The sequence below is a fragment of the Balaenoptera ricei genome, chromosome 11 (genome assembly GCF_028023285.1).
Source record: "Balaenoptera ricei isolate mBalRic1 chromosome 11, mBalRic1.hap2, whole genome shotgun sequence".
NCBI lineage: Eukaryota > Metazoa > Chordata > Mammalia > Artiodactyla > Balaenopteridae > Balaenoptera > Balaenoptera ricei.
The window spans coordinates 12,965,195-12,989,053 of NC_082649.1; the positions used below are offsets into that span (position 1 = coordinate 12,965,195).

Here is a 23,859-nt window from a genome sequence, read left to right on the forward strand (position 1 = left end):
TTATGAGGCATGGCATGGGGCATTCATTTTACTGGTACTAGTTGTAGCGAGCAGCCTTCTAACCACAGTGGCTTCCTAATTGTAAGGGCTCCTGAGTCACAAGGGTGGTGTCCTCAGGAGCTCATGGCTTCCTGACCTGAGAAGAGGCAGCAGCTCACTTTGATTTGGTTCTGAAGTGCAGCTTTTGTGAGTCTGCTCCTTCTGGCCTCTCAATGAATCTGAAAATCACTTACTATTTCTTCCTGTGTAGATTAGCTAGCACGGATTTTTTCTCTGCAACTCAGCCCTAACCTATACCGGTAGGTATTGTTATGGTTATTTTACAAGGAGGGAAAATGAGGCCCAGAAAGGCTAGGTAACTTGCTCAACTGATCTTCAGCCTGGGTGGATATATTTATACTCTCTGAAGCAGGAATCATGACACAGCACCATCTTTCATGAGGCCTCTTCATAGAACTGAACTCCAAGAGGACTCCACTCTCCTGGGTCTGGTTGTTTGAGGCATGTAACCTCCTCACTCTGAACTTCATTCTCACTAGGAACATGTAGGAAAAAATGGCCTCAATGGCAGAAATGATACTTAGTACATGCATGTTTCAGATGTATTTCAGTAGTATTTTCCTTCTCAGGACTTGTATATCTTATAGCTAAGACATGGAGATTGATCTGTTGGTAAATAATTGTGCCTGTATTAGCACTCTTGGTTCAGACTTCAGATATATCAGATAAACAAATACTAATTATATTGATTTTTTTTTCATTTCATCCAGCTCAAGCTCAGATCTTATCTGCTCACTCTTTCTTTCTTCCTTCTCTCCCTCCCTCTATCTTCCTTCCTTCCTTCCTTCCTCCTTCCTTCCTTCCTTTCTTTCTTTTCTTTCTTTTTCTTTCTTTCTTTCTTTCATTCATTCATTCTTTCTTTCTTCCTTCCTTCCTTCCTTTCTTTCTTTCTTTCTTTCTTTTCTCTCTCTCTCTCTCTCTCTCCTCTCTCTCTCTCTCTCTCTGTCTCTCTCTGTCTCTCTGTCTCTGTCTCTCTCTCTCTCTTTCTTTCTTTTCTTTCCTTCTTCTCATGAGCCTACAATATGCCAGAGTTGTCCAGGTAATACAAAGATAAGTCACATTATGTACCTTCTAGGAACTCAGTCTTCTGAGAAGTTTAGCTATACCAACAAACATACAAAATGAAGTGTTCTATAATACGGTTACTCCCTAAGTTAGAAGAAGAGGAAACAACCAGCTCTGCCTGGAGGAATCAGAGAAGGAAGACTTTCCAGCCTGTATGGTCAGGCCATTCAAGACGGCTATTCTCTATACATCCCCTGTTCGACTAGTCCCTGCTTCACTCACATGACTATCCAATTCCCTTAATTATAGGGCTTAATCAGGCACTGCCTACGTGCTTGCCCCCGCCCTAGCTGCTGGTTTCCCTGGTAACTGATGAGCGAACCTGACGTCAATTCCCCCTATAAATGGCAGCCAACTTCTCCCCTGAGTAGTGATGGTTGTTGCTGTGTCCCGTTTGCTGTCTACAGTGAGGTGTTGCTCCAGGACCTTTTGCTGCAAATGTGTAAGCTCCCCCTATCCAATAAACCAAAGATGTCTCTGTCACTCTTTCCCAGCTCTTTCTTTGGTCTCGAGGCTGGGCAACTACAAGGCTTGCAGGCCTGTGGGGTGCAGCCCAACACAGCCTTAACAGGAGTTCACTCAGCAGCCATGGAAACTGCATGGGCCTAAATGCAAGAACCACTAAAGAGGATAGTGCTCTCTGCTACATTAGAGAGAGGGGAACATCTGGGGAAAAGCTTGGGTGGTATCATGTTGTTGTTTTTTTAAAATATATGTATAATGCAAAGCAAATTTATTTGCAAGCCCAGTGATGATGATTGGGATACTAGATAAAAAGGAAGCAGTCTTCTGACAAATGGAGAAGATCAAGACTCTTAAGTAGCTGGTTTTGGGACTCACTGTAATGGGAAGACTTGTTGTGTTGCCTTCAAAAGTTAAATCTCTTCACCTGAGGCTGCAGCAGGCTTTTCAAACAGGGTTTCCCAGTGGGCTAGCTCTTCTAATTCCTTCCAGCAGCCAAGATGGTATTCCAGAGAGGCTATGTCCTTCATCTGTTTATCCAGGAACTCTCCCACACAGGCTGAGAGAGCAGCTTCATTATTCTCAGAAGCCAAGGTCTTCAGGTCTTGCAGGACCTTGCTTAACATGATCTCCAGCTGCAGAGCTGACCTTAGAGCTTGTGAGCCACTTCCCCAGTTATCTCTATCAGGCCTCTTCATCAACAGAAGACAGATGCTACCCTCACATTTTCTTAGCTATCTTAGGTCTCAGGATTGTTGAATTTAAGTTGCCTGTGGGATCGTCTTGGAAGAACTGTATGGTGAGCAATTTGTAAATATGGTACTGGTATCAGGAGAGCATCAAGGCTTGCATTGTTGGTTTTTCTTAATGTTTAGCTCAAATCATTACCTTCACATGTTCGTGCTTAACCCACTTCTCTATAGGTTGATTATTAATTTGACTTTTGAATAACTGCTCATGTTCTTACTTAACCTTTTTGGCCTGGGCTTTTGATTTCATTTATAGAATTTTTTAACGAATTAATTTTTTTTTTTAATTTATTCATTTATTTATTTTTGGCTGTGCTGGGTCATCGTTGGTGCGTGTAGGCTTTTCTCTAGTTGTGGTGAGCGGGGGTTACTCTTCATTGTGGTGTGCAGGCTTCTCATTGTGACTTCTCTTGTTGCAGAGCATGGGCCCTAGAGCGCGTGGGCTTCAGTAGTTGTGGCATGTGGGCTCAGTAGTTGTGGCGCACGGGCTTAGTTGCTCCACGGCATGTGGGATCTTCCCGGACCAGGGCTCGAACCCATATCCCCTGCCTTGGCAGGCGGATTCTTAACCACTGTGCCACCAGGGAAGTCCCTAACAAATTAATTTTAAAAAAAACATTTTATTTTGAAATAATTTTAAACTTACAGACGAATTTTAAGAACGATATCAAGAACTTCCCTATACCCTTCACCCAAATTCAGCAGTTTTTACCAGTTTTTAACATGTGTCACATTTGAGTGCTGTGTGTGCATGCACTCTCTCTCTGCACACACACACACACACACACACATTAATTTTCTTTGAACCATTTGAGAGTGCTCTGCAGACATCATGTCTCTGTACTCTTTACTAGTTCAGTGTGTATTGTCTAAGACCAAAGCAGTTATCAAATTCAGGAAATTTAATATTGATGTAATATTTTAATTTACAATATTATGCCAGTTTCACCAATTGTCCTAATAACATCCCTGCAAAGCAATTTTTGATACATTATCCAGTCCAACAACACATTGATATTCTTTAGTATAACTAACAAGTCCATATTATTTTGAAAACACTTTGTTGTCATGAATTTATTTTTAATGTGGGCTTTTCATAAGGTTTATTCAAAGATCAACAAACCCATTCCCCTTAAAGAGATCAGTCCAGTCTTGAAAGGACCAAGTTTGTGAAGATAAATTCACTTACTTATTCACTGAAGCATCAAGGCAAAAAATAAAAAATTTAGAGGGAAAGATTTGGAACTATCTGTTTGCTGTGTGCCAGCGGCCTAAGAGGTGAAGGAAAACAAAACTGTTTCTCACTTCTCTGTCAAAATCCTGGCATGCAGTGGACCCTCTGTTTTCACAATTAACTGCAGAATCTTGACTGATGAATGGGCATTTTTTAACCTGTGCTGACCATTTGAAATTTAAAATTAGCACCGTAATTCTATTTACGGGGCCACTGATTGAAGGGAAATTGCACTCAGCTGATGAATTTCCATGCTGTGAAATGGGTCATGGCAGCAGATGGCCTTCCAAGAAGCAAAAAATAACTCTGGAGTTGCTTGCTCTTTCTCCTGGCTTCCTTAATTGAACCCTGCTGCCTGGGAATGTGACTGCTCAAACTACGTTAGGGGAACTTGGGGTGTCATATCATCAAAGGGAACTGTGAGTTGTTAAAGAATAATAATTTGATCTTAAAATAAATCACCATATATTGAAATCTGAGTATAAAACTAATGCTAGGTGTCAAATCATAATTAATGTTTATTAAGTACTCACTATCACTGGTACTATTCTAACTACTGCACATGTGTTGACTTGTTTAATCTGTAAACTATGAGTAAGGATTATAGTCTGCATTTTACAAATGAGAAAACAGATTTGGAGAGTAAATTGGTCAAGTTCACAATAAATGTTTTTCTCCTTTGTCATATGAAACATTTAACTGAAGCCCCAGGAGATTTTATCTATATTAAACTCTAAAAGATCATATTCATACTGTGTTTTCTAAATACATTTCCCAGTTAAAAAAAACAAACAAAACAAAACAAAACCAAGGCACCTGGAAGAAATAACTCATTCCAGGTCTGGTGCTAGAAATGTGCAAGAAGAACCTGGTACATCTTGCCCTACCAAAACACCAGAAATCGATCAAAAGCTATGTGGATTGTGTCAAAAGGACTCAGGAGCATTGGGCAAAAGGGACAAATCTGAACATCAATAAGTGTGATAATTAAAAAGGATTTAAACACATAGAATATGTTTATTTAAACACATAGAATATGTCTAAATTTAATGGTTCATAATAATAACAGAACAGTAACACACTGATAATTCTTTACCAGCTCAAGGGAACCAATGCACTATTTTGAAAACTTATCAGTAGAAAGAATCAAACTTTTTTTTCTTGCCCTTTCTATAGGAATTGTATCTCAATGTAACCAAGTATTTAACAAGAGGAAGTTTATTTTTACAGAAGTAATCTAGCTAATAAATGAAGAAGGAATGATAGAAACATCACTATTTGTAATGCCTAATGAATTAGTGTTTTTAGGCAATGATCAACCATGGCTGATAACATCAAAAAAGGGACACTGTATGTCTCTCAGTGGAAGTATTCCACCCACCTATATAATAGTCTTGCCAAAGAAACCAAACCAGAATTTGTTTATCTTACAGGAAATACAGAGGACAGAGGAACATGCTGAGAGACACCATGGGGATGTAATCTGGACTAGGGGAAACTCAGGACAAAGGGCCCAGTTTAAAAAAAACAAAAACAAAAAAACGAGCAGAAGTATAAAGAGGGAGAATCTTTTCATTAAAATAGGCTTAAATTATTAACCAGTGGTAATATATGGACCTTTTTGGATCTTATTTCAAACTATAAAAACAAAACACAACAAAAAAACTAAAATTAGAACATTTATGGACAATCAGGAAAATAAGAACACTGATATTAGGCTTATAGTTGCAGTTTTCAGGATATGATGATATTGAAGTTATGTTTAAAAAAAAAAAAGAAAGCCCTTGTCTTTAGAGATACATACTGAAATGTCTTCAGATGAAATCATATGTCTAGGATTTGCTTCAAAATAATCATGAGTGGTTGGGAAAATGGGTGGTGGTACAAAGAGAAAAGATAACTAATGACAATTGCTGAGTTAGGTGACATGTACATGGAATTCATTATACTAGTCTCTCTACTTTTGCATATGGTTGAAATACTCCATGTTAAAAGCATGTTTTTAAGGTAGCTCATACATCTAAAATTGAAAGTTTGTTGTTTATTTGGCTATATGATATAATGCAATGTTTCGTAAAGTACGTTCTTTGGAACATTAGTTCTGAGGATGTTAATAGATGTCTTTCACATAACAGGTTCTGCTATTAGATTAGAAAATACCAAATTAAACAGGTTTCTTCACTACTCAGAATCTTAAAGATGTTGATATAATTCTCCAAGAGGATATAACATGTAAAGTTTCCCCTTACTTGGTCCATAGAATTTTTTAATATCCTTTTATGGGCCTAGTGTTCCACAGAAGGTATCTTAGTAAACACTGATGTGATGGACTGAGCCGCATATGAGAAGTCCTCAGAACTTGATCCTTGTTCTGACTCTGATAAATTGGGTTATCTTAATGTCATCTTTCTGGCCTTCCTTGCCACCCAGCAAAAAGGAATAGGAACAGGTCAGCAGTTTTTTGGGATTTTTTTCGATGTTTTTATTCATTGAAACTTTGTGCAAATGACTTTTTTTTTTCTGAAGCTCAACATATAAAGTAGATCAAGGCAGATTAGAAGGTAGTTGAAGGAAGATTAGAATCCTAGAGCTCTTCCCACTGGGCTTTTTTTCTCCCTCTCATTCCACCCCGCCAGCCAAGGCTCTAAAGAGTCTCCAAGGAGAACAGTTTGGAAATTCTGAGTGAGCGGGTGTCTAATGTTTCTTATATGTTGGGGGGAGGGGATCGCTGCTTATGCAGTGCAAAATTCAGAGAAGTTTCTGAACTTTCAGCAGTTGAGAAGGTGTTTCTCAGCAACACCTCAAAAAGTCAAGATGCTCCTCTTGGTGCGAGTAGGACTCTGGAAATGAGCTGTTAGAAATGGACTGAGCACTGAAGTTCTGGAACGAACACTCAAGACATGGGTCAATTTTAGAATCAGAATAGGAATACAGCTTCTGGTTGCCATGACAATACTTGTGCTGGCAATTGTGCCTGTGGTCCCACTCCAGGCAAGCGAAAAAAGCTTGCAGTACAACGGCATGTTTCTCCTATCAATATCACCTTTGAAAGGAAAAATGGTGCCCCTGAGTGCTGTTTGGGGCTGTGAGAGTCGACCGCTCCAAGGTTTGCCTCTCAAGCCGAGATGCATGCAAAGCTCAATTTCTCACTCTCCTCGGAGATTCCTCACTGTCCTGCCTTCAGGAATGACTAAAACAGTTTAATGAAGCCTTATGTAAAGTGTCATGTAATTGTATTTAAAATTGATATTGCCTTTCGTTCCTATTTCTGGGGTTTTGTAGGTCTATATCTGGGGTGTTTGGGAGTCATATGCCCACAGGAGGTGCAATGGACTTCCACAGCACCCAATCCAATCCTCATCCACAGCAACATGCTTAGAAATTGACCCAACTCCAGACATCTAAGTTAATTCCAGCAAACCCATTTCTTATATTCAAGTCTGGGATGGGTACAGGGTCCAGAGTTGGCAAGTGATCCAATTTGGCTTTATCAGACCACAGGGAAGGCCCTTTACTCCATGATGACAAAGAGCCTCCTTTTCCCCCAGTGGATATGAATTATGAAGGTTGAGCCCCAAATACTGCTGACAGCCCTCCTCCCACAAAAGGGGCCCAGCTAGAGGGCAAAGCTAATGCTGGAACAGCATTAAGGACAAGGGGAGTAACAAGGTCCTTGTTTACATTTTTGAACCGCTGAAGTCACCAATAACTAAGCCCCCACAAGCACCTCTGAACTTCCTATTAAGTAAGGTAAGAGATTTCCTTGTTGTTGAAACTATTGGAAACATCGTTATTTGTCAGATGGTGCCAAAGGCATCCTCACAGTTAAAAGTAGCAAAAGCTAGAGTGGAGTTTTTTGGTAAATTACTCTTCCTATGAAATACTCTTGATAATTAGGTGAAGGAACCATATCCATAACCATTCTATGTGCCATCACATAGAATTATAAGAATTTTTAATTTTTGTCCATCTATTCTAATTTACATTTCCCTGATTATCAGGGAGACTTAAATTCCTTTCTGTATGTGTATTAGCCAATTGGATGTCCCCTTCAGTGAACTGCTTAATTATATCCTTTGCCTATTTTTCAACTGGATAGTTTATCTTTTTCATATTGAGTTTTTTAAAGTTATAAATACATTATTTATATAATTCTTGTTATTCACTTGTATTCACTGGAAATACCTTCTCCCATTCTAACTTTGTTTTGATCTTTGCTCTTGGTCTTTTACTGTGTAGAAATTTTAATTTTAATATACTTGAACTTATTTTTTCTCTATTGTTTGTGCTTTTCTGATACATTGCTTAAAAATTATTTCATACTTATAGAACATAAAGATGTTCTCTTATTTTTTTAATAAAAATAAAATTTTCCTTATTTACCATTAGATATTTACTGCACCAGGGATCTATTTTATATTTAACGTTGGATGGGGCCCCAAGTGTTTTTTCTGTATGGATTGCCCATTTTTCCAGAACCATTTATTTAATAGGCAATCTTTTTCCTCACTGATATGTAATGTTAACCCTGGCAAATACCATTTTCCACATAGGATCACCTTTGTTTCTAGGTCTCTAGTCTGTTTTATTGGACTATTTGTATATACCTATACCTGTATTACACAGTCATCATTAAATAGCCATATAGTAAACATCTGTATCTTGGTCCCTTACTTTTCTATACACATTTCAGTATCAGTTTGTCAAAACCATCCTGTTGGGATTTTGGTTGATATAGAGACTAATTTTAAGAGAATAACTTTAAGACATTTAGCCTTATCATCCATGACATGGTATAATTATTTCTCCATTATTAAAGTTTTACATACTTTGGTGAGGAGATAAAACCCTTCAATAATCTATAACACTTTATCACATATTCTAAAAGATAAAACAATCAAGTAACAAAAATACGCTTAATTTTTTACTCCCTTGAAGAGATCATCAATATCAAAGTCTCCTTCATTATGTTGAACAAATACTCTCACTCTCTTTTTACAATGTATTTTTTAAAAATCTCTTTTCAAATGTAGTAGCTGTAAGATCTGAGGTATGTTAGTCCCTGGCTCTGGCCTCATTTCTTCCTGGATGCAGATCTCTGGTAAAAGACAAACCTATATTTAAAATTTTGAATTCATGGGATGTTTTTCTCCATAGTTCCTTCAATGATGTTTTCTAAATTTTCTCCAAAACAGAATTTCTCATCTTTTATTGAGTTTGTTCCTTGGTTTCTGTTGCTGATATGGAAGATTTCCTATTTTCTATTATATTTTTAAGTTAGATATTGCTGGAGTAATAGTAACATTCAATTTGTATGATAATTTTATATTAAAATTGTAGATATATACACACAGTTTTCTTGAAAAAAAAGTTGAACATGCCAACATTGCTGGTGGGAATGTAAAGTGGTATAGACGCTTTGGCCAATAGTCTGGCAGTTCCTCAGTATTAAACACAGAGTTACCATATGACCCAGTAAGTCCACTCCTAGGTATATAGTCAGGAAAAATGAAAACAAATGTGCACACAAGACCTAGTATGAGAATGTCCATAGCGATATTATTAAAAGTACCCAGAAAAGTAGAAACAGCCCAAATGTTCCTCAACTAATGAATGGATAAAAATGTGGTATATCCATGTGATGGAATATTATTCAGCAAAGAAAAGGAATGAAGTACTGATACAGGACACAATATGTTTCAACCTTGAAAACACTATGCTAAGTGAAAGAAGCCATTCATAAACAATGACATATTATATGTTTCCATTTATATGAGATGTCCAGAATAGGCAAATCCATAGAAACAGAATGGGCTGGGGGTGAGAGGCAGGAATGGGGAATGACTGCTATTGGGTATGGGATTTCTTTTGGGAATGATGAAATATTTTACACTGATTGTTGTGATGGATGTACAACCCTGTGAATATACTAAATATAATTGAATTGTACATTTCAGTGGGTGAATTGTATGGTGTGTGAATATCTCAAAGCTTTTTTATGCAATTTTTAAATTAATTTTTATTGGAGTATAGTTGCTTTACAATGTTGTGTTAGTTTCTGATGTACAGCAAAGTGAATCAGCTATATGTATACATATATACCCTCTTTTTTTTTAAAAAAAATTATTTATTTATTTATTTATTTTTGGCTGTGTTGCGTCTTCGTTTCTGTGCAAGGGCTTTCTCTAGTTGTGGCAAGTGGGGGCCACTCTTCATCGCGGTGCATGGGCTTCTCACTGTCACGGCCTCTCTTGTTGCGGAGCACAAGCTCCAGACACGCAGGCTCAGCAGTTGTGGCTCACGGGCCTAGTTGCTCCGGGGCATGTGGAATCTTCCCAGACCAGGGCTCAAACCCGTGTCCCCTGCATTGGCAGGCAGATTCTCAACCACTGCGCCACCAGGGAAGCCCTATCCCCTCTTTTTTAGACTTCCTTCCCATTTAGGTCACCACAGAGCACTGAGTAGAGTTCCCTGTGCTATACAATAGTTTCTCATTAGTTATCTATTTTATACGTAGTAGTGTATATATGTCTATCTCAATCTCCCAATTCATCCTATCCCCCCTTCCCCCCTTGGTATCCATAAGTTTGTTCTCTACATTTGTGTCTCTATTTCTCTTTGCAAATAAGTTCATCTGTACCATTTTTCTAGATTCCACATGTAAGCAATATTATATGATATTTGTTTTTCTCTTTCTGACTTATTTCACTCTGTATGACAGTCTCTAGGTCTATCCATATCTATGCAAATGGCACTATTTTGTTCCTTTTTATGGCTGAGTAATATTCCATTGTACATATGTGCCACATCTTCTTTATCCATTCATCTGTTGATGGACACTTACGTTGCTTCCATGTACTGGCTTTGTAAATAGAGCTGCAATGAACATTGTGGTACATGACTCTTTTTGAATTATGGTTTTCTCAGTGTATATGCCCAGTAGTGGGATTGCTGGGTCATATGGTAGTTCTAATTTTAGTTTTTTAAGGAACCTCCATACTGTTCTCCATAGTGGCTGTACCAATTTACATTCCCACCAACTGTGTAGGAAGGTTCCCTTTTCTCCACACCCTCTCCAGCATTTATTGTTTGTAGACTTTCTGATGATGGCCATTCTGATAGTTGTGAGGTGATACCTCATTGTAGTTTTGATTTGCATTTCTCTATTAATTAGTGATGTTGAGCATCTTTTCATGTGTTTGTTGGCCATCTGTATGCCTTCTTTGGAGAAATGTCTATTTAGATCTTCCCCCCATTTTTCGATTGGGTTATTTGTGTTTTTGATATTGAGCTGCACGAGCTGTTTGTATATTTTGGAGATTAATCCCTTGTTTGTTGCTTTGTTTGCAAATATTTTCTCCCATTCTGAGGGTTGTATAAAGTGCTTTTTTTTTTTTTTAAGTTTAACCTGAAGAGTCTAGAGATAACTTCCATTTACAAGAAGTATGAGGGGATAAAGGAACATATTAAATGATACCAGGAAGTAAACATGTAAATCCAGAATAGAAAATATTCTACAAGACAACTGACCCAGTTTCTTCAGGAAAGGAAAAGGGAGGGTAGAGTACTCTGGTTTGTAGGAGACTCAGGAGACAAAACAATCAAATGTGTTGTGTGACCTTGCTTGAATCCTGATTAGGCCAAAGCAAGTGTAAAAAGAATTTTTTGAGATTATTGGGCAACTGTGGTTATGGACATGGAATTGGGTGATACAAAAAAAGTTATTGTAAATTTTGTTGTGATTGATAATGACATTGAGGTCTTTAAGGAAATATCTATATTTTTAGAGAGCTATATTGAAGTGTACAGGGTGTTAAGCTCTCTGGGATTTGTTTTGAAAATATTTTAGTAAATAAAGAAAGGGAGGAAAGAAACAGATAAACAAAAGGACAAAAAATTTTAATTTTTATTGTTGAATCTGAGTGATGGATATTCTATTCTTTCTTGTATATGATTGAAAATTTCTCCTAAAAAAGATAGGAGGAGGAAGGAGAAGATAAATTATTTGTATAAATTTGACATTTTATGTATTGAAGACATTTTTTAAAACAAGTTTTTCAGTACTTTTAATTTAATATATTTCTGAAGAGTTATTTAAGTACTTGAGGCAGTTTTGTTTGTTAATTCTAACAATGTACTTGGAAAGAAATCACAATATACTTATAAATGTTGGACTATTGGAGTGGTATACTCTATAGGAAAGGTGTTTTAAGTTTGTAGAAGAAAACAAGTATTACAAAGTTCTCTAAAATGTTATTAGAAAAATCAGTTAGACATACAAATAAAATGATAGCATTTCTAAAGTACACTAGAATTTAAAAATCATGTTAATAATTGAATATTAATTCTTAAGGAACAAATAAACATAAATCATTATTTCTGCATACAAAAGCCATCCGGGAGGACACTAAAAATTCACATCAATGGTACAGTTTAAAGAATAACAATAAGATAAACAACAGTGCACCCATCCTCCCTCAGATTTATATATTGCTGAATTGAATCTTCATAATTTTATTACTTTGGATGTATCGTTATATGTGTGAAATGTACAAAGGCCAAAAGAACAGTGGCTTAACCATGATAGGAATGTATTTTCTCTCTCCTAACAGTTTAAGCATTCCAGGTGGATCCAGAGGCTTCATGGTGTCGGGAACCAGAGTCCATCTCATCCTACCATCCTCAATTCATGGCTTCCATCCCACACTCTCAGATGGTGTATCCAGGTCTCATCATCACTTCCACATTCCAGCCAGCAAAATGAAGAATGAAATACACTCCTTTTGTTTAAATGGTATCACATGCTGGTAAAAAAAAACATCATTTCCCCTCACATCCTCTCCTTATTTCCTTTCTTCTGCTAACTTCAGGTTTACTCTGTTATTGTGTTCCTAGCCTCTAGAGTTAAATCTTATTTCTTTTCAGTCTTCCTTGGTTTTTAATTAGTATATTTGTGTCTACCACTTAAATTGCATCCTCAGTCCTTAGTATGCAGTAATTTCACTTTTTGTAAACTTCCAATATTTTAAAATTTTCAATGATAATTTTTGTTTAAATTAATATTTTTTATTTCTAAAATTTTAATTGATTCTTTTTTTTAAATTTATTTATTATTTATTTTTGGCTGTGTTGGGTCTTCGTTTCTGTGCGAGGGCTTTCTCTAGTTGCGGCAAGCGGGGTCCCCTCTTCATCGCGATGCGCGGGCCTCTCACTATCGCGGCCTCTCTCGTTGCGGAGCACAGGCTCCAGACGCGCAGGCTTAGTAGTTGTGGCTCACGGGCCTAGTTGCTCCGCGGCATGTGGGATCTTCCCAGACCAGGGCTCGAACCTGTGTCACCTGCATTAGCAGGCAGATTCTCAACCACTGTGCCACCAGGGAAGCCCCCTTGATTCTTTTTTATATCTTCCTGTCTTATTTATGCTTGGCTGATTTTTAGAAATATAATCTCCTGTTCTACTTCATGGATATAATTTCCTTATCTCGCTGAGTATTCCAGGCATAACTATTTTTAGGTCTTTTTCAGAATGTCCTTTACAAGTTTATCCAGAATCAATTTATTTCCTGATTGTTAATTTTGGAAGCTGTTTTTGTCATCATTCTGTTTTTTGTTTGTTTGCTTAGTGTTATATTCCTTGATATGTTTTGGAATTGGGATCTGTAGGATAATATTGTCTTTGACTTTTTTCCCAAATCATTCTTTCTATTCTGACCCCTCCCTGTCTACAGGGTTTGCAATTGCCTCTGTCATTACAGTTGCCTCTATTCATTACAAAGTCTGAATGGACCTCTCTGGCCCTTTGATGATAACAGTGAAATCACAGATATAATGGAAGCTTGCCTCAGTTTCTGATTAAGAGGCTGTGTCTATGCCCATCTACCTCCCCAGATATGCAGTATTTTATACATGGTTCCATCAAGCAGCATTTTTCAATATATTTTTTTCTTGAGTCAGAGACTCCAGCAGTGAACCTATCCCAGCCTCTCAATTTATGGGAATCACTGTTAGCACTATTCATTTTCCGGGAGCTGAATCTTTTTGCTACTCTTTATGCTTGCATTGCTGCAGTGTAGTGGCCAATTACTTTACTTCCTGCTTATTGTTTTGTGTTTTTGTTCTGCCATTGTTCTATGGAGACATGTACCCCATGGAGATGTTTGGACCACAAGGATGTCTTACTCTGTAGGCAGACATTTTTGTGTTTAATAAAATCTGTTTCTTCTATTTTCACAGCACAAAACTAGCCTACATTTATAACCTCCTTTGCAATTTGGTATGGCCATATGACTAAGTTATGGCTAAGGAATGTGGGCAGAAGTGATACATGACATTTCTAGACCTGTCTCAAAAAAAAACCTCTGCCACATCATGTCCCATGCTCTCTGTTTCTCTTAGTCATTGGCTGGAAGTGAGGTACTCTTCAGAGATGGAAGAATTACAGAATTGAAGGAGCATGGGTCCCTGAGTCACTGCATGGAAGGCAGCCCCTGGACATCTGATTGAACTTTACGTGAGTGAGAAATAAACTCTTCTTGTACTTTACCCCTGAGATTTCAGAGATTGTTAACAGTAGCTAACAGTAATGACGCACAATGTCTTTCTAATTTTGTTTTTATATTTACATATCCTTTACTGTTTGCCTATTTTATATATTATTGCTATGTGTTTGGGGGCGAAGGGAGGTCTCAGGGAATAAATCTATAAGGCTATTTTGGCCAGATTTCTGACCAGACGTTCTGAATAATCTCCACATAGCATTTTCTATTCCTGATCAAGACAATATCAGTTGCATAGAAATGTGAAATAATGCTGTCATTGAAAACTCATAACAATGTTTCTGTGAATTTTATCTCTACCACTACAGCAACACACTGTACTTAGAGCAAAGCATAACTCTTAGGAGCTCTTGATTTATTTGTTGCTATTTGAGGAAGCATCCAGTAACAGACTCCTCAACACAAACCCATCAGTTTCAAATTGCTTGGTTAGACATGTTTTTGCCAAACCCCTTAAATATAGGTTAATACTAGACCAGTGGCTAGCTCTGCGGTACAGTTTGCCTAAAGACAGTCGGCACTCCTGATGCATCTTCAATCAACTTGTAGTTAACCAAGCCATCCCATAGCAGGAGAGAGCTGCCTTCTTTTATTAGGAATAGGAACGAAGGTCTGAGTCATCTCCACCACTCAGGGCAGGTTTTCCCTTGTGGCTTGACCATATGCCTGCTCTTCCTTTGACACACGGTGGATTCTCAAGAGCATACTAAATATGTCGCCTGAGATTTCTGTTTTGAGATGACAGCAGAAGTACATGCCTCCGCCTGTCAAGTCGGATTCTGTCACAGGGCATCTCCTGCTGGGGTCTTTTGAATTCAGACTTTCTCCTCCCAGCCGTCCTCTCACATGCTTGTTTCAAGTTGTTGTCAGCATCGTTGCATTGCTTCCGAAAAACAATTTTGCAGATCATTTTACTCTGGGGTCCTCCCTTCCCTGGGTGCCGCTGAGATTAAGACAGAATAAACTCCCATGTAGTGTTACCACAAGAGGTTTCCCATAATCTTCTCTTTGCATTTTTTGTATGAGTTTACTTATTTTCATTTTTTACACCTCTGTTTCCTTTGAGTTCCCCCACTGCATTCCTTTCCTAATTTTTTGGCAATCCTTCATTTCTTTATGTTGATTATAAAGAAAAAGTTTCTAAATCCTCCTTAAAGCTCATCTCCCATGGATGCAGCTGTAGAACCGCAGTTTTGCTTCAGGAGACTCTAACCAGAGTAGAATAGCTTTAAGGAATCCGTGTTTTTGTGTTCATGTGGACTTTTCTGGGAAGAAAATCCATAAATTTTATTAGAATCTCAAAGTCAACTGGGACTAAAGAAGTTTAAGGACTATTATTCTTGTCAAACTAGTTTTTTCCTGCAACATCCTAGCAGTGAGGGGTGGAGAAAGCTTTTAGGATCGGTTTTTCTAGTTTATAACACACCTTGTCTTTGGTGGGAGCTTCTGTCAACCTCACCAGTAAAAATAATAGATATTTGAACCCAAAGCCCTGAATGTTCTTAAACTTGATAACAACAGGAAAAAAATCAAGAGCAAGGTTAAAGACTTAAGACTGAAATATAATTCCTGTTCTGTTTCAATTGCAATAAAAACTTTCATTTTGAATTAAGTGGTGAGATTAGAGGAAAGGACAAGAGTGACGGAGCAGGGAAGAACTCTTTGAAAAGCTCTATGTGAATTATTTAAAAATCCTAATTACAAATTTAAAGTATAATTGCAATCATTTTATTAAATGTATCATATAAATTAAAAAATATAAATGGTCACTAATAAAGGAAAGTGAGAGAGGTTAATGAAGAGATTACAATTCAAAGTAATGACATTAATCAGTTCTTAGCCTTCAGTATATTAACATAAAAGAGTTAGTTCCTTCTAAGAAATCTTTATTAAAGGAAGATATTTTTTAAGTCATATGATTCTTCTGCCATTAATTTTATGAAAGGTCATCCCACTTTCCTTCCCAATGGTTAATGCAAGTTCTCCTGTGGAAATGAATATCTTCATTATCCATTTCCATGACTTTCTTGGGGTTTGTCTTCACCAGATGTCCTCACAGATCTGTACTTTTGCTTCTGGCCTCTGGGCATTTGCTACTGACCCCCCTCAAGTCATCGTTACCAAGTGTCTGATCATTTGGTGTCTAGGAGCTTGATGGAGCTTGAATCCTTCTGATGACACATAAGCAGCTGTAGACCAAGTGTAGTCAGAGCCCAAATGTTTCTTCAGGGTCCATTGCCTTGCTTGACTCTCTGCAGTCAACATTCCTTACTGTGAGCCCAGCTGGCTGCTCTCCTCATCTTCACTTCATGAGCATTGCCTTCCAGAGCTTTCCCCAGCAAATCTGCTACGGAGTCCCAACAGCAGTAGGGGCTCAAGACACCACATACAGAGAGCAGAGAAAGAAATCCCCCCAACAAGCCCCAGATTCTTTTTTTTTTTTAATTTATATTTATTTTTGACTGTGTTGGGTCTTCGTTTCTGTGCGAGGGCTTTCTCTAGTTGCAGTGAGCGGGGGCCACTCTTCATCGCGGTGCGCGGGCCTCTCTTGTTGCAGAGCACAAACTCCAGACGCGCAGGCTCAGTAGTTGTGGCTCACGGGCCTAGTTGCTCTGCAGCATGTGGGATCTTCCCAGACCAGAGCTCGAACCCGTGTCCCCTGCATTAGCAGGCAGATTCTCAACCACTGCACCACCAGGGAAGCCCCAGATTCTGTTTTAATGACACAGTTTGCTCCCTTTTCATGATCAAATCCTTTATAGGAATTGCTCATATACGGTAAAAATATTTTTAGTCTCTTTTCATTCTTTCTACTATTTGGCATCAGCTGAGTAACAGCATCCCCAAAAGTCAGGAAACCCTTAAAAAGGAGGAGAGGCCCAAGGCCAGTGAGTCCATGAAATGGATAATCAGCCCCTGAATAATCAGGATCTGACTGTACAGTAAACAACCTCCTCCCCGCTTTCTGGGAGCCAAAGGCAAAGCACAGCCAAAAACTCTCTGGAGGAGATCCGAGAGATTTCCTTCTGCACACACCCTGCCCCCAACCCTACCGTGCAGTCAGGACCATAAACAATTCCCCTTCAGCTCAGACATATCTTTCTACACATGAGTAAATTTTCTGGACTTGAACATGAATGCAGCTGACTGGCTTAGAGTTTGCATAAGCACTGCTTTGTGTCTCTCTGAGTTTTCCCCAGTACACAGATTTTTACATCTGCTGGCAAAGCCAGGCAGTGGCACTCAGAGGGGCATTTGAAACCACATTTTTTGGCTCATTAAATCTATTCTACCGATGTTGCTCCCCATGTCATTCAACCTATTTTCAAGCCGTTTTCTCAATGGGGCACTTCAAGGAGGTTGGGCATGGATTTTGCTAAAAACTGGATTGTGTCCATAAGCCTCATCAAAGCCAGTTTATTCTCGGGCTCTGGCAACCTTTGAATAGCTCTTCCACCTTTGCAGGGCTGCCCCACAAAGCCTGCTCTGCACAGTTTGCCCGCAAACCAAGACGTTTATTTCATCTTGTTGCTGAAGTCACGGAGGCCGTGATGTTACCTCCAGTGAGGGAGAAGGGTCTGTTTCCACCTCACAGCAAACAGCCGCCCCAAGTATGTACAATCTCAGAAGTCTCTTTGGATACCTTCCAGAGCCCAGCCAATCAGGGAAGTGCTAGAAGCACAGAATGCTTGAAAACATTAGAAAAACATGCCTGACTTGGAGCTTTCCTCATTAATTAGGATGGCCTACAGAATTTGTTGACTCCAAGTCTGAGAAGAAAAGAGCTTACTTGGTTAGTAGCCTGAAAAAGCAGTGATTTCCTTTTCTGTTTCGACCTGCAGTGGGCAGTGCGGATGGCAGGCAGGAGCCGGGAGGTTTGTCCAGGTCATGGCTGCAGTTCTGTCTGCGTGAGCCCCAATCTCTTCCTCTGCGAGCTCCTCCATTTCCCTCTCTGGCTGCAGCCCTAAGGGTGTTAGCCCTCACAGAAAGGGTTCTACATCCAAAGCTGTTCCTCTTCTCTTTCTTTCCTGTTGTCCCAACTCCCTACCTGGGAACACTGTAGTAAACTGAGCAAGCACATGCCTGATTAGTGCCAGAGACTTGTTTTGCTCTATTGAAATATACCCTGGGGAGCATGTATCTCTCAATTTGCGGGTAGGTTGAATATTAAGCATTAGCTGCCTGGCTGAAGGAGCTGGAGCACCTCTGTGATGTCGTCCTTCTGTGATGACTGATAACAGAAATTCAGCTCCTTAGACAGCTGAGATACAAAAGGCCTTAGCCAGGGCAATTAGGCAAGAATGAAATAAAGGAATCCAGGTTAGAGAGGAAGAAGTTAAACTATATTTTCAGATGACTTAATCTTGGTTATAGAAAATCCTGAGGAATCCACTAAAGAACTGTTAGGATTAATAAATGAGTTCATCAAGGTTATGCAAAAATCAATTGTATTTCTATGCAGGAGCAATGAGCAAAACAAAAATGAAATTAAGAACAAATTTCACTTATAATAGCATTAAAGTAATAAAATACTTAGGAATAAATTTAACCCCCCAAAAACGTTAGAGCCACTACACTCTGAAAACTACACACATTGTTGAAACAAATTAAATAAGACCTAAAAATGTGGAAAGATACCGCAGGTTCAGGGATCAAAAGCTTTAGTATTATTAAGATGACCATACTACCCAAATTGATCTATAGATTCAGTGCAATCTCTATCAAAATCCCAGCTGACTTCTTTTCAGAAATTCACAAGCTAACCCCAAATTCATATTGAAATTGAATTTGAAGGGATCCAGAACAACCAAAATAATCTTGAAAAAAAGAACAAAGTTGGAGGAGTCATACTTCCCAACTTCAACACTTATTACAAAGCTACAGTAATCAAAACAGTGTGGTACTGGCATAAGGACAGACATATAGATCAATAAAATAGATTTGAGAGTCCAGAAATAAACTCTCACATTTAGAGTCAATTGCCTTTCAACCAAGATGCCAAGACCTTTCAATGGGGAAAGAATAGTCTTTCAACATATGGTGCTGGGACAATGGATAGACATGCAAAAATAAATTTAAAACAAGAATTTGGACCCTATCAAACACCATATACAAATCAGAATGGATCAAAACCTATGCAATAGCTAAAACTAAAACTCTTAGAGGAAAACATAGGTGTAAATTTTTGTGACCTTGGGGTAGGCAGTGGTTTCTTGGATATGATACTAAAAGCATAAGCAAATAAAGAAGAGATAAACTGGGCATAATTAAATTTTGAAACTTTTGTGTTCCAGAGGATATCATCAAGAAAGTGAAAACAAACCCACAGAATGAGAGAAAATTTTTTATAAATCGTATATATGATAAGGGACTCATATCTATAATATATAAAGAACTATTGCAACTCAACAACAAAAAGACAACCCATTTAAAAAATGGACAAAATATCTGAATAGACATTTCTTCAAAGAAGATATGTAAATGGCCAACAAGCAGATGATGCTCTACATAATTTGCAATCAGGAAATGCAAATCAAAACTATAGTTAGATACCAATTAACACCCACTAAGATGGCTGTAATTTAAAAAAAAACAGAAAATAACAAGTGTTGGCAAGAATGTAGAGAAAATTGGAACCTCATATATTACTGGTTGGAACATAAAATAGTACGACTGCTTTGAGAAACTGTTAGTTCCTCAAATGGTTAAACAGAGTTATCATATGACCCAGCAGCTCCACTCCCACATATACCCCCAAGAGAAATGAAAACGAAAATGTATGTCCACATAAATATTTATACACTAATATTCAAAGCAACATTGTTCATAATAGTTAAAAGTGAAAACAACCCAAATGCCCATTGGTAGATGTATTAGTAAATGTTCTAAAGAGAACAGAACCAATGGGATATATATATATTGTTCTGGATATATATATATATATATATATATATATATATATTTATATACACATACATATATATATATATATATATATATATACACACACACACACACACATATATAGATATATATATATATGATGAAATTTATTATAGGAATTTGTTCACATGGTTATGGAGGCCAAAAAGTCCTACGGTCTGCCATCTGCAGACTGGAGAACGAGGAAAGCTGATAGTTAATTCAGCCTGGGGCCAAAGGCCTGAGAACAAGGGGGCCACTGGCATAAGTCCCAGAGTCTGAAGGCTTGAGAACCAGGAGCTCTGATGTCCAAGGGCAGGAGAGGATGTATATCTTAGTTCAAGAAGAGAGAGACATAAAATGTGTCCTTCCTTTGCCTTTTTGTTCTATTTGGCCCTTCAATGGATTCGATGAGACCTGCCCACACTGGTGTGGATGAGTCTTCTTTACTCAGTGGCAGCCAGGTCATATTTGAATATTCTTATTCTCCTCGATGCCTCGAAAATCCTCCTGGTTTGTAGAGAGAGTGGTCTCATTTTTAGCTTATAAAAGCCAAAGTTGACATTTTCTGTTGTTGTGTTTTGTTTTCAAGGCTCAGACTAGCAAGCAACAAAGGCTTGAGGGACCTCACTTCCTGTCTGGCTCCCCATCTCCCTGGAGACTTGAATCTCAAATAAATGTTTCTGTCAGGAGGCTGAGCTCCCAGCTGTGTAAATTGGTCACAGATGTAATTGCATTTGCCCTCTGCCCTGGAGGAACACAGGCCTGTGGTTGGGGGTTTAGACGTCTCAGAATGAAAGACATTACTCCTGACTCTGATTAATAGCCGTGAAGCCCGAAATCAGCTGCCACAGACAGACCAAAGTGTGGCCAGATGTACAGGGCTGTTGCTAACCAGGCTCCAGGCCTGCACAGCCAGTTACCCAAACGGGACCATTTCATTGGCCAGTCGGGCACAGTCAAGACCCAAGCTTTTCCATTGGCTCCTCTTACTTCCAAACATGACTCCAACCACACCCTTCACCCCCCTCCCTCCCTAATGCCCACAGGACCTCTGCCAACAGCTCCAATCCTCATTTTCTTGAATAGTAGGCAACGGCAGCCCCAGCACATCAACACTGCCCGTGATATAACTGCTAGAATCCGAAGAAAATAAACAGAGAAATATGCTGCTGACCCCCATCCAGTACCTTGAGATCCTAACACAGGGTTGACTTAACCACACAGCATTTCAGTGGTGCCTGGCATAGAAATTGAAGCCTATAGACCAGACCTCAGCAGGGGGCGATGAGGCTGAGTTAGACCAACTCTTTGGGCATTTGAAACCCTGGATATAGGACATACGAGGCTGTCCAGGACGGAGAGTCAGAGCCAGTATGTACTTTGCTGGGATGGAAAGGGTGAAAAACACTGCCTGACAATCCCTGAAAATACTGTGAAAGGACCTTACATCGTGGCAATTCCTCCAGCTAGCTTTCTAAAGATCACCAACCAGGCAGCTGGGTCTTTTGTTCAGGAGCTGCTGGGTAGCAGATCTCCAGGAGACTGAAGATGCATTGAATGAACTTTTAAACAATGTTTATGGAACGTTCCTATTTCTGGGGTTTTCGCTCTCATTAGAGAACTGGCCGATAAATATGTGCTCCAAGTACTGGGACAGAATTGGACTTTCTTGCACCACCTACTGTGACGAGTCGTGGCTAGGGGTGCAGGCTCTGGGTGCAGGCTCTGCCTGGCTTTGAATTCACGCTCTACCATCTATTAAACTTGTGACTTGGAGAGTCAATCTCCTCCTCAATTTCCTCATTTGTAAAATGGGAATAATAAAAGGCCATACTTTATAGAGTTGCTAGGAGACTACATAAAATAATTCATGTAACATGCTTTGGAGAGAACCCGGCATATGAGAAAGAGAGAGGGGGTGGTGGAGGGAGAGAGAAAGGAGGAGGGGAGGAGGGGCAGGGCCAGGGATCATCATGTGATTCTTAGTATGCAATTCTGAGTTCAAAAACTGCGTGATTTGCAAGAACAAAAGTATACCAATTCTCATCCAACGATTTATATGAGCTAGTTGTTCAGTGTTTACACTTAGTTATAAAAGCAAGAATAGGAATCGAATTAATGTTTAATTGTGTCTGAGAGCTCTAGAAGTAATATTCATTCATAGATATATGAACTCAATGGAGGAAACACACATCTCATTAATAGATGAATTTCCAATAAAAGTTTACTTTTTACATGTAGTTATCCTTTTCAAAGTATACGAAATATATAGGTTGTTTTGATCAATTGTGTAGGAATAATAAATTAATAATAACTCAATCCAGATTAATGTTTAACACTTTAACCTTTAGTCACAGGAATTTTTTAAAAACTAATTTTATTCTTTTTGTTGAAGAAAAATATGATAGGGTGATCAGTAAATGACTCTGAAGTATAAAATGTATTATTACAACAGGATATAATTCTGTGGGGAAGTGGAATTGAGATACAAGTTCGAGGAGAAAAAGGAGAAATTTAAAATTTATGTTCATTAAAAAAAGAACTTGTATTTTTTAAACGGTGATGATTAAATGAGTAATGTTCACAGTTTTATTTTAAAATTTCAATATTTGCCATACCTCAAATCAGACATTTAATCTTTTGCAATAACTTAAAACTTATGATAAAACCTTTTAGGTGACAGTCTTAAAAATACAAGGAATTGGGGACTTCCCTGGTGGCGCAGTGGTTAAGACTCCACACTCCCAATGCAGGGGGCCCAGGTTCGATCCCTGGTCAGGGAACTAGATCCCACATGCATGCCACAACTAAGGAGCCAGCGAGCTGCAACTAACGAGCCTGCCGGCCACAACTAAGACCTGGCACAACCAAATAAACAAATGAATTAATTAAATAAATATTTAAAAAATGCAAGGAATTGGATAGCATTACTATTACTATTGTATAGCATTGCTATTGTATAGCATTACTATTACTATCAAAATTACTATGGTATATGTGAAAAATGTTTGAAGATGACCTATTCTATGTTTGTGTGTACATGTAATTATTCCCTTGAGACAACTTTTTACCTTCCTTAAGTCCATGGAAATATAGAGTCAAGTATATGTTCTAGATCTTTTTTTTTCTATGGCAGGGATCCCCAGTCTTTTCCTGGTGTTATGGACTGAATTGTGTTCCCCCTCAAATGCATATGTTGAAACCCTAAGCCCCAATGTGATAGTATTTGGAGATAGGGCTTTTAAGGAGGCAGTTAAGTTTAAATGGGGTCATAAAGATGAGATCCTAACCTGATTGGACTGATGTCTTATAAGAAGAGGAAGAGATACCAGAGATCTCTCTCCTCTCTCTCTCTCTCTCCCTGCACACTCACAGAAGAAAGGCCATGTGAGGACATGGCAAGAAGGTGGCCATCTGCAAGACAGAAAGAGACCTCACGAAAAACCAACCCTGACAGCACCTTGATCTGGGACATTCAGCCTCCAGAATTGTGAGAAAATAGGTATCTGTTGTTTAAGCCACTCAGTTTATAGTGTTTGGTTTTAGCAGCCCTAGCAGACTGTTACACCTGGTGATGATCCTTTAAATGATCACTTGAAAAGAAATATTGATAATGAAAGCTGCTGTCAGTTACAGCTGAGGCAGGGTTATGAATTAGGCTGCAAGACCAAGATTATCTGGCAGCTGGTGATCAGGCTACTGGCAAATATATGATGACTTCCGTATGGTGAAATTTCCTTAATAATGCAGTAAGAGAAGACTTACTGTGGGCAGGATCACTGGGGAATATTTCATAGAGGACATGAGGT

At 38.6% G+C, this 23,859-nt stretch overlaps 1 protein-coding gene across 1 annotated transcript in view; it reads left to right on the plus strand.

Annotated features, from left to right (window-relative positions):
• Window positions 1–23,540, plus strand: part of MYLIP (myosin regulatory light chain interacting protein) — a 93,233-nt gene extending 69,693 nt beyond the window's left edge. Inside the window, exons 8-10 of the transcript XR_009505660.1 lie at window positions 12,183–12,364; window positions 13,965–14,079; window positions 23,426–23,540. The gene's annotated coding sequence lies outside the window, so the exon portion shown is untranslated. The remainder of the gene's footprint in view (window positions 1–12,182; window positions 12,365–13,964; window positions 14,080–23,425) is intronic.
• The last annotated feature ends 319 nt before the right edge of the window (window positions 23,541–23,859 follow it).